At 36.4% G+C, this 14,902-nt stretch overlaps 1 pseudogene; it reads left to right on the top strand.

The window, feature by feature from the left end:
- Window positions 1-241: 241 nt before the first annotated feature.
- Window positions 242-14,902, top strand: part of LOC148836012 (uncharacterized) — a 71,620-nt pseudogene continuing 56,959 nt past the window's right edge.

Below are 14,902 nucleotides of genomic sequence, written 5' to 3'. Positions count from 1 at the left end.
AAGTCTTAGTAAAAATCCTACATCAAAGGACTGGTTTCGAACCATGATGGACCGGCCCACACACAGTAGTGCTTACCAGTGATACATGCGTATGTTTAGATCTCCCGGGAGGTAGTAGGTGGAAACATTGGACACAGATCAAACCTTATAAACCATGTTCTGTTTCTTCCAACAGGAGGGTGGATAGGCGGTGTCTAAATTATTTCATTTCAGGTGTCCTGGAAAAACCCTCAGCTCTAGGATGAAACTACCTGTCCCGCTTCTGGCCTTGATGTTCCAGGCAACCCAGGGAATTCATGTGTGGTATCCCAGGGTCACTAGGATTTCAAAAACACAATGCCTCAAAGAAGGACAATACATTCAATTGCCAAAGAGAGAGGGACCTCAGGAACGCTGGGGATGGGTAACACTGACTCCATACAACAATCACTCTAAAGGAATGTGGCTGCTCACAGACAAGAAGTCATGCCTCTGGAGCACGGAGTCTAACAGACTGACCCCTATATCTGTATGTAAAAATGTCTCATACTGTTCAGAGTGTGTATGGGACTGGGAGAAACATAGTGGGAGCATTCTCGAAACTCCTGACCTTCAGGGTGGAGGAGGCCTGGGACTTGGAAAATGGGTAAAGGGTAAAGAACGGCCTCACTGTCGTCCCTCCTATCAGTTCGTCACAGACGTGAAACCCGAAACCCCAAAAAGACTCAGGGAACCACTCCCAAAATATACCTTCCCTGGTGTCCTAGTGCATATTCCTCTAAATACAACGCACACCAGGTGCCCCTCGCAAGTCCCATCACCTGACCATGGGATTATTATAGAACCCACAACGAAGCATATGATTCAAAACTCCCACTTGGTAACACAGAGGATTGTATATAATGTATCTACTATTTTGTCTGTTTTAAATATTGAATGTGGTAACATGTCCGACGCTAGAGACTGGGCCAAGTCTCAGCTGCAGATGAGCATGGACAGGGCTAGCAGACAGGCACAAAGACATAAGAAAAGAGACCTCCTGGATACCGTTCTAGGTGGTTTTGGTACCGCAAATTCTATCAGTAACTCTTTTGCTCTGTGGAGTGAAAAGGGTTATTCTGAATGGATTGCCAAAGCCGCCGCACAGGGCATCCAGGAATTAGCAAATGGTGGTGACTCTACATTAGCCGCCCTTACACTCCAGTCCAAATCGGTGCTTAGTTTAGCCACCACAGTCTATCAGCATTCCAGGTATATCAATTACCATCAGGCCTGCTTAGATTATGCTCAAGATTTAGTCTGTAGAGTTAATCAGGATCTGATGGAACTTAAGCTTGGCCAAATTCCCAATCATGCTTTACAAGATGTGCGAGCTATAGTCTCAGAATGGTTCAACTCTCCTGAAGCTCAATCACCCCATTACGATGAATTAATAACTGCCAGGTCGGTACTAAACAAACCTTCTTTAGCTGGGACCGTCACCTTTGACCTAATCTGGCCACAATATCTCCCAAGTATGACTTTTGCGGTCTCCTGATTCCAGTCCATGGGCAGAGTAATAGGTGATCACGTATTGCGATTGGGTAGAAAGGGATACATCAGACAGACCCCCAACATCACCTACGTGTCGACCTCCGACTGTTGTCATGAGAGTCCTTCATGGGTGCTATGTACCTGTTCCACATGAGACCGTTCCATCTCAATGAAATGGTGACATGGGACTGGATACCACTAGCCAAGGGTGAAGGCATGTGGCAAGTCGGTGGAACACAGTGGTGTATAATCAGCAGCCAAACAAGCTTTCTTTATGGACATCTACACTGCCCTGCGACTAACCGCTCCTTCTGTATTGAAATACTGGACCCCCTCACAATGGGAGAACTGCATGTTCCCCCATTCCCTAAACACCAAGTTATCAGTCCATGGTGGGAAGATACCCTTACAGAGGCCAACTCTAAACTTTTACAAGAGATGATACAGACAATACAAAAGGACACCATTTTAATCCAAGGTCTCACACAACGTGCTAAGATTGCCATTAATGCAGCTCAATAAACGGCATGGGCCTTGGAACATACAGTAAACAAAAAGTTTTACTATGGCACCTGGTGGGACTGGTTTGTGTGTGGAATTTGTGGAGTATTAATTTTACTGGTGGCATATAATACTTGTTTGTGTTGTATTATGTGAAAGCTTAACAAGAAGTTACACTTTACCTTTGTCTCTGCCCGTACCTCAGTCTTCCTACCTAACACTGCCAACCAGTCGATATCTCAAACAAGCTATGCCTTATAACCTACCCGTGCTTTCACTGGTTGGATAACAGGAGGGACTAAAGTAGAACATAAAACACTTATATATATATATTATTGATGGAAAATATATATATATAATTTATCTGTATTTAACACTGCAATATTAATTCAAGCACATTGTGTAATATGTTGGCTTTCTTAACATATCTTAATCAGCTACAACAATTACAGCTACACATCAAAGGACAGGACTTGGGACAGGACCAACTGGTCAACTCATGCTACATATCAAAAGGGCAAGACGAATACCCATGAAGCGGTAAAACAAAACTTCTTCCTTTGATATACTGTATATAAGAGCTGGGAAACCCTTGCAGTTTCGTCTGTTCTGAGGGGCAGACCCAACGTGCGTTTATGTCATTATTGAGCTCAGTAAAACAACTGAATCCACGCAAGACTGTGTCCTGCTCCTTTGATGAAGGATTTCCCACAACAATATAAATGCCACCAGTAAAACAAAGAATTGTCTCTTTTGTGTGACTCTGTTCTCTAGCCTTGGTCCCAAAGAAGTCTACTACAGCAGCTTTTATACATAGCTTTTGAAACATCAATACTTTCAAAATGCCCATAATAAACTTAACATTGATGAATTACACAGGTACTGTGTTCAATAAAAGTGCTGCAGAGATCATTTAGAAGAAAAATCTGAATATCCTTCAGCCCTCAAGAACCAGTGATCCTTTCATAGAAACATGACTTGCTTAAATAAGTGTTCCTAATATTTATGTAGCAGATGATTTAGCATTACCTAATTCATCTGTTATATAATTATTATATTATTAAGAATACTTGGATTGGGACTCTCCAGGACCAGGGTTAGAGTCCCCAGACTTGAGCTATAATCAAAACAACTAAACAAATTTACTGCTAGACTAACCCATCCTTTAAGAATAATTATTCATATGCCTTTTAATAGTGTAAACCCCCTCTTGCTAGGTGCAGGCAGAATAGAATAAAATGCTAAATTGATTAAAGATATTAAGATCTATTATGACAAAATATGAACTAGACCCTTAGAGATGATTAAATCTGAGATGTCCCCACAATTTTGAATGACCCTTATCAAGGGAAATACCATGAAAGGGCATTTTTTCCAATGTATTTTTACAGGATGTCTTGGGGGGGATTGTTATTCATGCCGCATGAGTGAATCAGAATTGCTCCTGATGTTAAATTTAGGGACAGAATAGCAGCCTTAAGTTTAGAGTACATTCATCAAATTAGTCTCCTGTTTATCAAGTGAAAATGGAAAATAATTATTGTATTCCAGCTCCTCTATAGTAACAAAGGGGAAGATCAGGATAGAGTTGTGAGTCTGTGCTTCTAAAGTAGAAAATAAGGGGCCCACCACAATCTGACCTAAACACACAAACCCCACAGGTCTAGAATGATCAAAAATGTATTAAATAAATTTTTGAGATTTTCTTATATCTGCCAAAGTTCTTTACGTATATGTTTTTCCATAGGAACCATTTAAGTTCTTGGATAGCATTGAAGTTTTGAATGTAAAAACAATTAGAAACTCCAAACAAAATAATTTCAGCTACTTATTACAAAGCATATATAACATTGCATTATCATTAGCTGGAGACATTGCTTTAAAATTAAAATACGCAAAGATAGTTAACAAGATGCCTAAGCTATTACACTTTCAAAAATTATATCAATTAAGATATGATTAAATTAAATGTTATTTTATTTTATTATTTTATTATTTATTATTAGTCCAAATCCTGATCTTATGTGTATTTGAAGGAAGGACCAGTCAGTCATTTAGTTACCCCTTAATCCTTCTGCCAGATCTCAATTAAACATGACCCACCGGAAGCCACAATCACCCATTACTCCAACTATGGCTAAAACACAATCACATGTAAGTGTAGACCACAGTTACTAACAGTTACTAACTATCCTTCCTACTGTAACTGGCACAGACACATCCTGCTATGGGCAACTGGATGACTCTCTTGGAACTTTTCCTAACCCTCCTTTTGGGATTAGAGTAAGCAATCACCACCACATGTGGGTGGACAACAAAGTCTAGTCAGCAAGACTTGTTGAACCCATTGTCAGACATTAGCTGTTTGTGATTGTTTTGTACCTGGGGATTTTTTTAGTTTAATGTTTTCCACACTAAATTCCAGTAAGGCTTAATTTCTTCAGAAGATCTACTATTATTAGCTTTTACCTCCCACACATAACATCCAATTAATTCACCAACAATACTAAAAGCATGATAAGAACTGTTAATCTTAAATTGAGAATAAAAAATGTAAATTTGTTGCACTTCGCACTTTTTGTGTGGTCTACCATTTTTTTTCTCACCACAACATATTTATTGTTCCTGTTGTTATTATGTATTATATTTGTAATGTACTGTCGATGTTGTGTAGTGTTGTCTGTTGTACTGTGTATGTCCCGAGAGATCAGCATGATTAAGAATTCCAATGTACGTGTACATATGCCCATAAACTACTCTAATCTACATGTAATAGAACCCTAGAATTATTAGTCTTCCGTTACATACTTGGTCTAGAATTATATCATTTGGTTTTGTCATTTTTATGGATTGATGCAACATTAAGAATTGTTGTACATTTTGTAAACAAAATACATATCCTTGTATTCACTTACTAGTACAGTGACATGATTTTAACAACCCCACCAATCATATTGCAGCACTATAAAAAATCATGTATAACAATGCTGTTTAGTTTCCATTTAGTACATTTAATACTTGATCAACTTGTTGAATCCTCAAACCGATACATTATTACAACTAGTTACTTTTTTATATGATCCACCATTAAAAAAGTGGATTATAAAAGTGCCAAATTTCAATAGACTGTGGTGATATTGCTAAGCCTACTAGACTAATAGTGCTGTTAATAGTCTTCTTCACCTTTTATTTTAGTCCTCTAGGTATGAATAAGATTTTAATTTATCTGTACACTGTCCAAGATATACAAAAGATGTAAACAAAATATATGATGATTTGTGAGTTAGGGGCATCTTTTAAGTAAATATTAAATTCTAATTCTAATAGACAAAATACTAAATACCGAGTTTTGTCCTCCCACTTATGCTCTTGGTGTTGAGTTTAATATGCATTACTATGTAATGGCTGGTCATTTTAATATGATAGGTATCTGTTTTCAATTCTACTCAGATATAATAATCGAATATCAAACTTGGTAAATCAATGCCATGAAAGTAACTGCAGATAAGAATGATTGCACCATGTTAATCTTTGAAATATTGTTTTCAGAGGTTATATTCAGTCGCCCCATTCCACATTATATTGCATAACAATCAATTATCATACTGTATGTTGTTTATGTGACTGATACACCTGTAATCAAATAAAAAAGTTTTTTGTATAAATACAGTACAGTCTCGATTATCTGACCTTCGATTATCCAACATTCCGTTTTATCTGACAAAACCAATCAACGTTATATACTGTATGCGTGTGCATGCATAATATTTTGCCCAGTCCCATACTGCTTTGTCTCTCAGTGTGTCACATATTGCCATTGATGTACAGATGCAGCCATTCAAAATGGGTGGGGTATTTCGCGGTATACCCCGGTGGGCGTGTCGCATCAAAACGCAGTATAACGAGGTATATCGCGTCATTTGACGTCATGCCGGAAAGTATCCGGCATCACCTTGTAAAACCGCCAGGAGGAGCCAATAAAGCTTAACCTCTCATGTACAGCATTTGAGCTTTTAAATTTAAACTGTGTATTACAGCATGTTAATCATCAGTCATTAAGAAGTTGGTATATTTTATGAAAGCAAGATTGCTCAGTTGGACAAAAGTACACAACCTACCTTTATCAGAAGTATTTATGCATCAAAGCCTTTACCGAAGATATTACTAATAGTATTAATAATGAATGACTTTGGACAAGCTGTAAACTCAAAGTATAATTTCTTTAGCACATTTGTACAAGCACTTGGAATCTGTCCAAGCCCTACTTTGTCAGGCATTTTCTTTTACTGCAACGGACATAAAAACTCCCTTGCTTTTAAAAGAGCGTTTCATAATTTCTAACTACGAAAATTATTTAAACTGCGACACTTATCATTCAACCAGAGCTCAAAATATCACAAGGATCCTCAAGAGCACAGCAAAGACTGTATTAAAAGATAATTGTATCAGATACATGATAATCCAGGCTTTTTTATCAACACTTTCTTTTCCGTATATCAGATATTATGGAACCACTTCAGAATGATGTCAGCCAGTCAGATTCCAGGAATCGGTACTTTAAAGAAAAAATACATACCGGTATTCCATTTCTCCCTAAACATTTTTAATCATCGAAATCTTTAACTAACATGTGAAATATCTAAAGAAATTAATAACGATATGATTATATTCGTGTACTGCGACAGGGCTGTGTAGGGCTGTTTTGCCTCTCTCTTCATGTGACTTCCCTATTAGCCCACTGGTCTACGTGCCTGATTACTAACCTACAGGTTGTGTGTTCAAATCCAGCTGGTGCTGTGACTTTTCTTTTAACAAACATTTCTTCGAAAAAATAGAATAGCAATATTATGGACAATCAATTGACTATTAGATTTCTAAATATCACAACATGATCGAATTTAAGTCATTTTTGATAACAATGAATAGTCACCTTCTTCCCTTCTGACAACGGTCCCTGCTTCTGCTTCCTGCTTCTATTGTGTGTGTGTGTGTTGGGGGGGGATCCCTTTAGATCACCCTTCAGATTTAAAAGGTTATTAATCATATCTTCGGTGTCACATCTTACCAGTGCAGCTGATCTTTTGCTGCCTGGGTCAACTATCACAAAGCTTTAGAGAACCTAACATTTCTATTAACAAATTGTAAATATGATGTTTACATTGGCATTATTAATATTTCACATGGGTGTATGGAGGATTGTCAGCTGTCACTGACAGTGGACCCCCCTCTTAGGCTGCACACACGATCTTTTAAATTTTTATAGAGAAATGGAGGCTGTACAGTATGCGTTACAATATAAACATTTATATTGATTTAAATCGAGTTTTGATTTAAATCGCAAATGCATGTTTAATTATATGTGCTTTTTTAATCATAATCAGACAAATGCAACATAAATTGATACAGTATCTTTGTCTTCTAAGTATCTTAATAAACTTTCAGCATAGCTTTCTCCCCATTTAGACTTATTTTTCTTGGAATTTTGGGATCAAACATGGAAGGATTAGATTGTAATCGTTTTTATTTTTTAAATACATTTTAGAAAAGTGTAATCTATACTAAAAAGCTGTACACCACCTGCTATACAGATACATATTGTAATACTTTCGGGTTTGGATAGGACGGACACAAGAACTCAGACTTGCGGAGTTAAAGCAAGTTAAAGCCTTTATTTTTCTTCTCCATCACCACCTGCTAGCCCGGCTCTCCCGTGCCCCCGCCCGCCAACAGCGCGAGTCAACACACTGCCCGCGCGCCCGAGAGAGAGAGAAAAGAGAGAGAGAGTAAGACCCAGGGGTGCAGAAGCAGGGAACTATTTACAAGGAAAACAGATACCTCCCCAGACTGTACGCCCGCTTCACTGTGGGACAGCCGCACTGGTCGGCGGCCTTCCTAAACCCCGCCCTGACCAATTTCACTCCTGTCCTGCTCTTCCCCGCGCACCCCAGCCGGGGGCTCTTCGGCCTCTGCCCGGGGCGAATGTATATTTAGATATTTAGACCCGGCGCGACACCAAGAGAGCGTCTGCATTTATAACTTAGTTTTTAAAATTAGTCAAGCAATATGAAGCATCTCCTTTTACTTTTAAGTCCCTTAATTATCATTGAGCACAGCTTTCTCACCACTTAGATTACTTTTTTATACCATCCTTACACAAAGCAGAAACTTCTTGTATTTTCCGATGACATACAAGTGGAAAGATTACAGATTTTAATCGTCTTTAATTTTGTTACGTTATACGTTTTAGGAACATTTCATCTATACAAACACCACAAAACTATTCTCGATTGTATTTCTGAATGTTATGTTACACCTACAGTAGTTCACTGTTTTAAATACATCTAATTAAGAAAGTTAGGTGTAAGCACTTTAGATCTTTTTTTCTGAACCAGGGAAAATCTGATCATGTTTCTTTATAACAATAATAAAAAACTTTATTTTACATATCACCTTTAAAAGTGACATCTCAAAGCAATACAGTAGATGTAAACCACAGATTACAAAGTAAATACCCAGACAAACGCAAATGCGTTTTTAATAAAATACTTTTATTCATTCAGTAGAGAGAGAGCGTAAAACCTGGGCGTAACAGCTGTTCCTTTTTCTGATCACTCTCTCTCTGGATACACGTCTCACCTGTTCTGTTCTTTGTTTTCCTAATTTGCTGATTATGTCTGCTGCGATCCACTCCTGCCCTCACACCAAAAGAAGACTATTTTAAATTTCTTTGCGCGGTCCATTGTGCAATTAACCCTTGTATGTGCTGTCCTTAAGGTGATATCACATAAAGGTGATATGTAAAATAATGTTTTTTATTATTGTTATAGAGAAACATGATCAGATTTTCCCCGGTTCAGAAAAAAAGATCTAAAGTATACTAGTTTGTCACTAGTATACTTTTAATACAGTCTTTGCTGTGCTCTTGAGGATCCTTGTGATATTTCGAGTTCTGGTTGAATGATAAGTGTCGCAGTTTGAATAATTTTCATAGTTAGAAATTATGAAACGCTCTGTTAAAAGCAAGGGAGTTTTTATGTCCGTTACAGTAAAAGAAAATGCCTGACAAAGTAGGGCTTGGACAGATTCCAAATGCATTTTTGCAATTTACGTTGCATTGTGCATTGTGCTGCTGTAATACAGTTTAAAATAATTAAAAGTCTAAACAGTATCAGCTTTATTTATGGGTTGCAATTTAAAAAAAGTCAAAAACCGCACTCAAAATGCAATTTAGAGCTTTCTGGCAAGAGGAGACACCCAAATTAATAATGTAACATGCCACTGTTTGTGCATGAACAAGGTTATACTGCTATTTCCTTAGATACGCGATTAAAAAAAAAAAATGTGACATGGGAGTCAGGAACCTAACCCACAGCGCCACCGGCAAGGTCACATGCAGACTGCTGAAAAAGCACTACAGAAACATTATCAACAGACAATGTACAGCGTGTACTATTCTTGTGTTGCGGTACATGAATATAATTATATCATTATTAATTTCTTTAGATACACGATTCCATATTATATTCCCTTTTAATCAAATTCTAAAAGTATGCTTGTTGACTCCGGTATCACGTTAGTTAAAGACTTCGATGCTTAAAATGTTAAGGGAGAAATGGAATACTGGTGTGTATTTTTTATTTAAAGTACCGAGACCAACCATATACTGTATGTTTATGTTCCAAAATTAATATCGTTTATGGCCTTCACACACGTTACAGTATGCTCCTATTCTTTTTATGCTCAGCTACTAAGATTTCCCTTCAGTGGTAAAATTCCATATAAATATTCAATACTAAAACGGGCACAGTAAAGACATTTAAATCTTTCTATGACTGACCAACGGACCACGAGTGCCCCTGTCGGTCAACCAATCACGTACCGCGGTATTTTGCGTCAACGTGCGTCACGATGCGCAAGGCCGTAGCCAATTACCTCCTGTACGTGTCTGTGCCACGCAATTTGAATGGCTGCATCTGTAGCTTCGCTTGCTCGTTTGAACTCGTGATTTATTTTTGTACTGTACATACAGTGATTGTGTTTTATTTCTCCTATTGTATTTTCCCTTAATGGATCTGCACTGGGACTAGACAAATCTGAAAGAATCAGTCACAGCGAAGGGGTCAAGACTCTTGAAGTGGCACTAGCTTACATTGAACAACAAGAGGAGGCAACTGCTACTGATGTCATGTTACTAAGAAGGAAGAGAAGCACATCTGGGAAACAGATTCCAATCACTCATTTTTTTTAGAATAATAACTCTAGTATAGAACAATAGTTCTATACTCTATTATTTTAGTAATACAGTAGATTAATAAATCAGAATTCAGACTTATATTTCCATTAATCTATGATTTGTCTACTCAGTTTCCGCATTATCCAACATTTTCGATTATCCGACATACTATCGGTCCCATTTAGGTCGGATAATCAGGACTCTACTGTAATCACTTTCCTGTGTAATATGTATAATTACCATTTGATTACTGTTCTGATGAGGGAAAGAGGTGGGGGGCACAGGAGTCAGGAACAGTGTCCTTGCACAGGCAGGTAGTTAGATCCTCAACACCAGCCTGCAGTATGCCTGATGTGTAAATACCTGTAGAAACCCTCCATTTTTTTTAATTTGTTTTTTTAAATAAACTTTTAGAAAGGAGTCCTGTGTGAGTTCCTTCTGCACACACTGGTGAAAACAGATGAGACAACTCTGAAGTTATCAGTACTGAGAAGTACCTGCTAGATGTCACCACAGCCAGGCATCATAAGGACTGTGACATAAACACCATCAGGACGTTGCCCAGTGTGTTTTATAGGACTTGTAGTTCCTAAGTCAATGCTACATCCGTGAGCAAACATAGCAAGTTTTTTTATACCTGTATGTGCTATTGTACCTTAAGATAGGGTACAATAGCACAAACGGTATACTGTATATATAGAGAGAGGGAGTATCAAAAGAAGCATTACTTACAGTATAACTGCAACAGATTCATAAATTTATTATGGCAATACTGTCAAAGGCAGAAAACTCTATTGAAAGTGGTGAGTGGGAAACTTTGTGTCGAGACTACTAACTCTCTTGATAAGCAGTACAGAAAATCAAGGAGACATCATGACTAAGGAGGTTATAATAAAAACTATCCATACAAACGTTAACACACTTCATAGTATACCAAGTTGCTCACATTTTAAGTTTTTAAACATGAATGCCAACAGAAATTAAATCCTTCTTCCCAGTTGAAGTGCTTTGTTGTTGAATTTAAAGCAGCTTAGTTCATTATTAATTTCACTCGTTCTGCTACCATACTGCTGAATGAAAGAGACAGCAAAGTGATGCATCACCTAAACAATTAGAGAATCATTCATTGCTTCATGCTATTGAAATGATAAAGAGCTCTCAAAAAATTTAACTGTCCTTCAATTGCTTTTATTGTTAAACATTAGATACTGTGATAAATTCAACTCTTAGACAATTGCTTACAATGGTATCTATAAAATCCTGTCAGTCACCAATTTATCTTTATTATTGTCTGTTAACAGGAGCTGGCACAGGATTGATTACTTGAATGCAGTGATGGTGCACAGATTATACTAACAACACACACATGCCTCATTGTTTTTGAGGAAGACAAATGCAGCAATACAACAGTGCACAAGAAAGGAATAAATAACAGCACTAATTTTCTTTATCTGGAGTTTAAAAGAGTTCAGCTGTGCCTCGACAACTTATTTTTTGTTGTTCTGCTAGAATCAGTGGGATGAGCTCATATTTTTTTAAATTTCACTAGATTTCAGAATATAAGTAATATGTGGTAAAATGTTTCTGTCATTATTACTGTTGAAAACTGTTTATTGAATTTAATATAGCAGTGTTAGAGACAGGGGCAGTTGTTTTCAAGTTATTCCTATTTTCTAACATATATATATATGTATCATATATTTTAATTGAATAATGCTTTATAGTTCCTAGTCTTGTTTTAGTATCTATTCATATTGTACCTCAACACCTAGAGACAGGAAAGCTTTTAGTAAAGCCTTATAAAATACAGGAAATGTCCACTAAGTGAAGATTTGCTTTGTAAGAACATTACATGTAAGAGAGGTTTATAAATTACACTGGAAGACAAGCTTTTGTGTCTTGCCAAAAACAACAAAGATTAATATATTGTTGTTACTCAAACATCTTTAAATTCCTGGTTATTATAATTTGCACAAATAAAGCGGCATACAATATTACATTCCATTGCAACCTATCAGATAAATAAGATATTGACACTACTTCATTATTGCGTTATGCAATTAAAGAAAAGTAAACTCTGAGAGCTCCACTCATCTGTGATAACACAGCCATGTGGGTGTCACCCAGACAGACCTCAAATCAGCAGCACAGAATGTACCAGCTAACATCACACTTTGTCACTGTCCATCTCTCTGCATGCAAGTCACTTTGTCGTTACAACCTCTTTGCTGACTATAAGCCAGCATCACTTTAGTAGAAATAAAATCGCCTTTGATATTTCAATACAATTCTAGCCATTTTCAGGAATGATCAGATCAGGAATGACAACAAATTCATACAAATATGTTGCTGATATATTTATAACCAGATCCCTAAATAATATCACTACAAATATTTTTTTAGATTAAATACACTATGTATGTTAGACACTTTATAACCCATCTAAAAAATATCCTTGCAAATCATATGAGAAAAAATGCCACCCTAAGATCATTGACATTAACATTAAAATTAAGCAATTGTTAAAAAAAGCAATATCAGGTGATGCGAATGATTAATTAAACAGAAATTTCTGTCTCTAAAACTGAGATTTTATTAAAATTTATTGGTTTAAAGGACACTCTATTAGGAAAAGGTAAGGGGTATAAATATCAAGATTTTTCATTTTTTAATTGAAAACAACAAAATTTCCTGTTTTTAATAATTAATTGCTGCTATGACATACACCAAAGACTTCCAATTAATATTTTTTGTCAAAAGGTATACATTTGAATCTATAAATGCAAAAGGGTAACACATATAGTGTAAGTATATACCAGTAGTACTTTGCCAATTTAAAATCAGCTGTGCTCATTGACTATTTTAAGCTTTGATATTGATCTTGATTCATTAAAAAGTAGGCTGTGTTCCACAGTTAAACTTATGATTTTTAAGGGCAGAATAATCGAACCCCACAATAAGCGAGCTCATCTTTATGCTTATTAAAGCTTTACTATAAGAAGTATGGAGGGAATTAGATAGCAGATAGCAAGAAAAATTGATCTTAAAATGCAGCATATAAAAAGTAGATACATTTTCAGACAAGAAGGATTTGGTTGTATACAGTATATACAGAATTACCCTAATATTGGGTCATTTAATTAGGATCACCATCAATTAAAGCAGAGTTAATTATTTCATAGCATAGGGGAAAATAAATGGGAGAATAAGCCAATTACTGTACTAGCAATAGCCTCTACAGAAAACATTAAAATAAATTCCCTAGAGTACATAAGTTAAACAGTGTTGGGAAATTTGAGCTCATTTGTCACTTGCTAACTTAAGTTCAGAGTATTTTTATAATTAATCTTAAAACATTTTCCTGGCATTTCATGAGATTTGAAAACTAGAATAGCATCAGCTAATATATACAGTATAGTACATTTGGCACATTTTGTTCAGCAATATCTTCAAGGTTTTGAAAGGAAACTCACACATGCTGACATGTGAAGCTACAAAACGACATCACTCTATGCTGTTTTAAGTACATCTAAAATGTTTTAAGACTTCATTCGTTGTTTTCTACTTAAATATTTCACAATGTCAGTCACAAACCTAATAAAATAGTTGTGATTTGTTCATTATTTTTATTTTTTCATAAATCAGCTTAATCTCCCAAGCACATCTGCAATTTAGGTATTTGACACAATTCATGTAACAGAAGTGCATGAACATCATTTACATCCATCCATACACTGTGCACATAAAGTATCCCAGAAGCATTGGGTAAAAGGCTGAGCTACACTCTGGACAGAACTATCTATAGCAGGGCACACTAGTCATCTTATCTTTGGAAGATGGGGTGAAACTGGAGCAGGTAGTGAAAACCCTTGTGAACACAAGAAATACTCCACAGAGAATGTGTTCTAGTCCAGAATCAAAGACCAAATTCTTGCATACACTGGTGTCATAGTTTTTGGGAAATTGTAAAAAATCTGTTAGTCTGAGTATTCTGTAGGTTGTGAGAAAAACTAAATGCTAAATAAATTGATCTCCCGCCCTTGTATATACAGATGCAGTCATTCAAAACGAGCGGGGTATGCTGCGGTACAATGCGGTGGGTGTGTCTCATTTGGCGTTATACCATACAGTTTACCATATGCAAATTAGATTATGTTAATAGAATCACCTTGTAAAACCGCCAGGTTGAGCTAATAAAGCTTAACCTCTCATGTACAGCATTTGAACTGTCACCAGAAAACACCCCGATTTGAATCCCGATCACTGCTGAGGGACAATCTTTATTCAATTAAGAATTTAAGTTGTATACTCTTTAGACTTTTAAATTTAAACTGTGTATTACAGCATGTTAATCATTTTACATTAAAAAGTTGGTATATTTTATGAAAGCAAGATTGCTCAGCTGGACAAAAGTACACAACCTACCACCTTTATCATAAATATTTTAATTATGCAGAAATATTTTATGCATCAAAGTCTTTACTGAAGATATTACTAATAGTATTAATAACGAATGACCTGTAAACTCAAAGTATTAACCTGGTCCAAATTCTTTGTAACCGTCTTTGTAAACGAAAATACTTTTCATTGACAAAAAGTAACACCACAGCATTTTGTTGATCCGATCACACATTCGTTTCCAATCACACAAAGTAA

This window comes from Atractosteus spatula, chromosome 4 (genome assembly GCF_055471065.1).
Source record: "Atractosteus spatula isolate fAtrSpa1 chromosome 4, fAtrSpa1.hap1, whole genome shotgun sequence".
In the NCBI taxonomy this organism is placed as follows: domain Eukaryota; kingdom Metazoa; phylum Chordata; class Actinopteri; order Semionotiformes; family Lepisosteidae; genus Atractosteus; species Atractosteus spatula.
The sequence above is the reverse complement of the archived record's forward strand: the minus strand, read 5'-3'. Positions and strand labels throughout refer to the sequence as shown.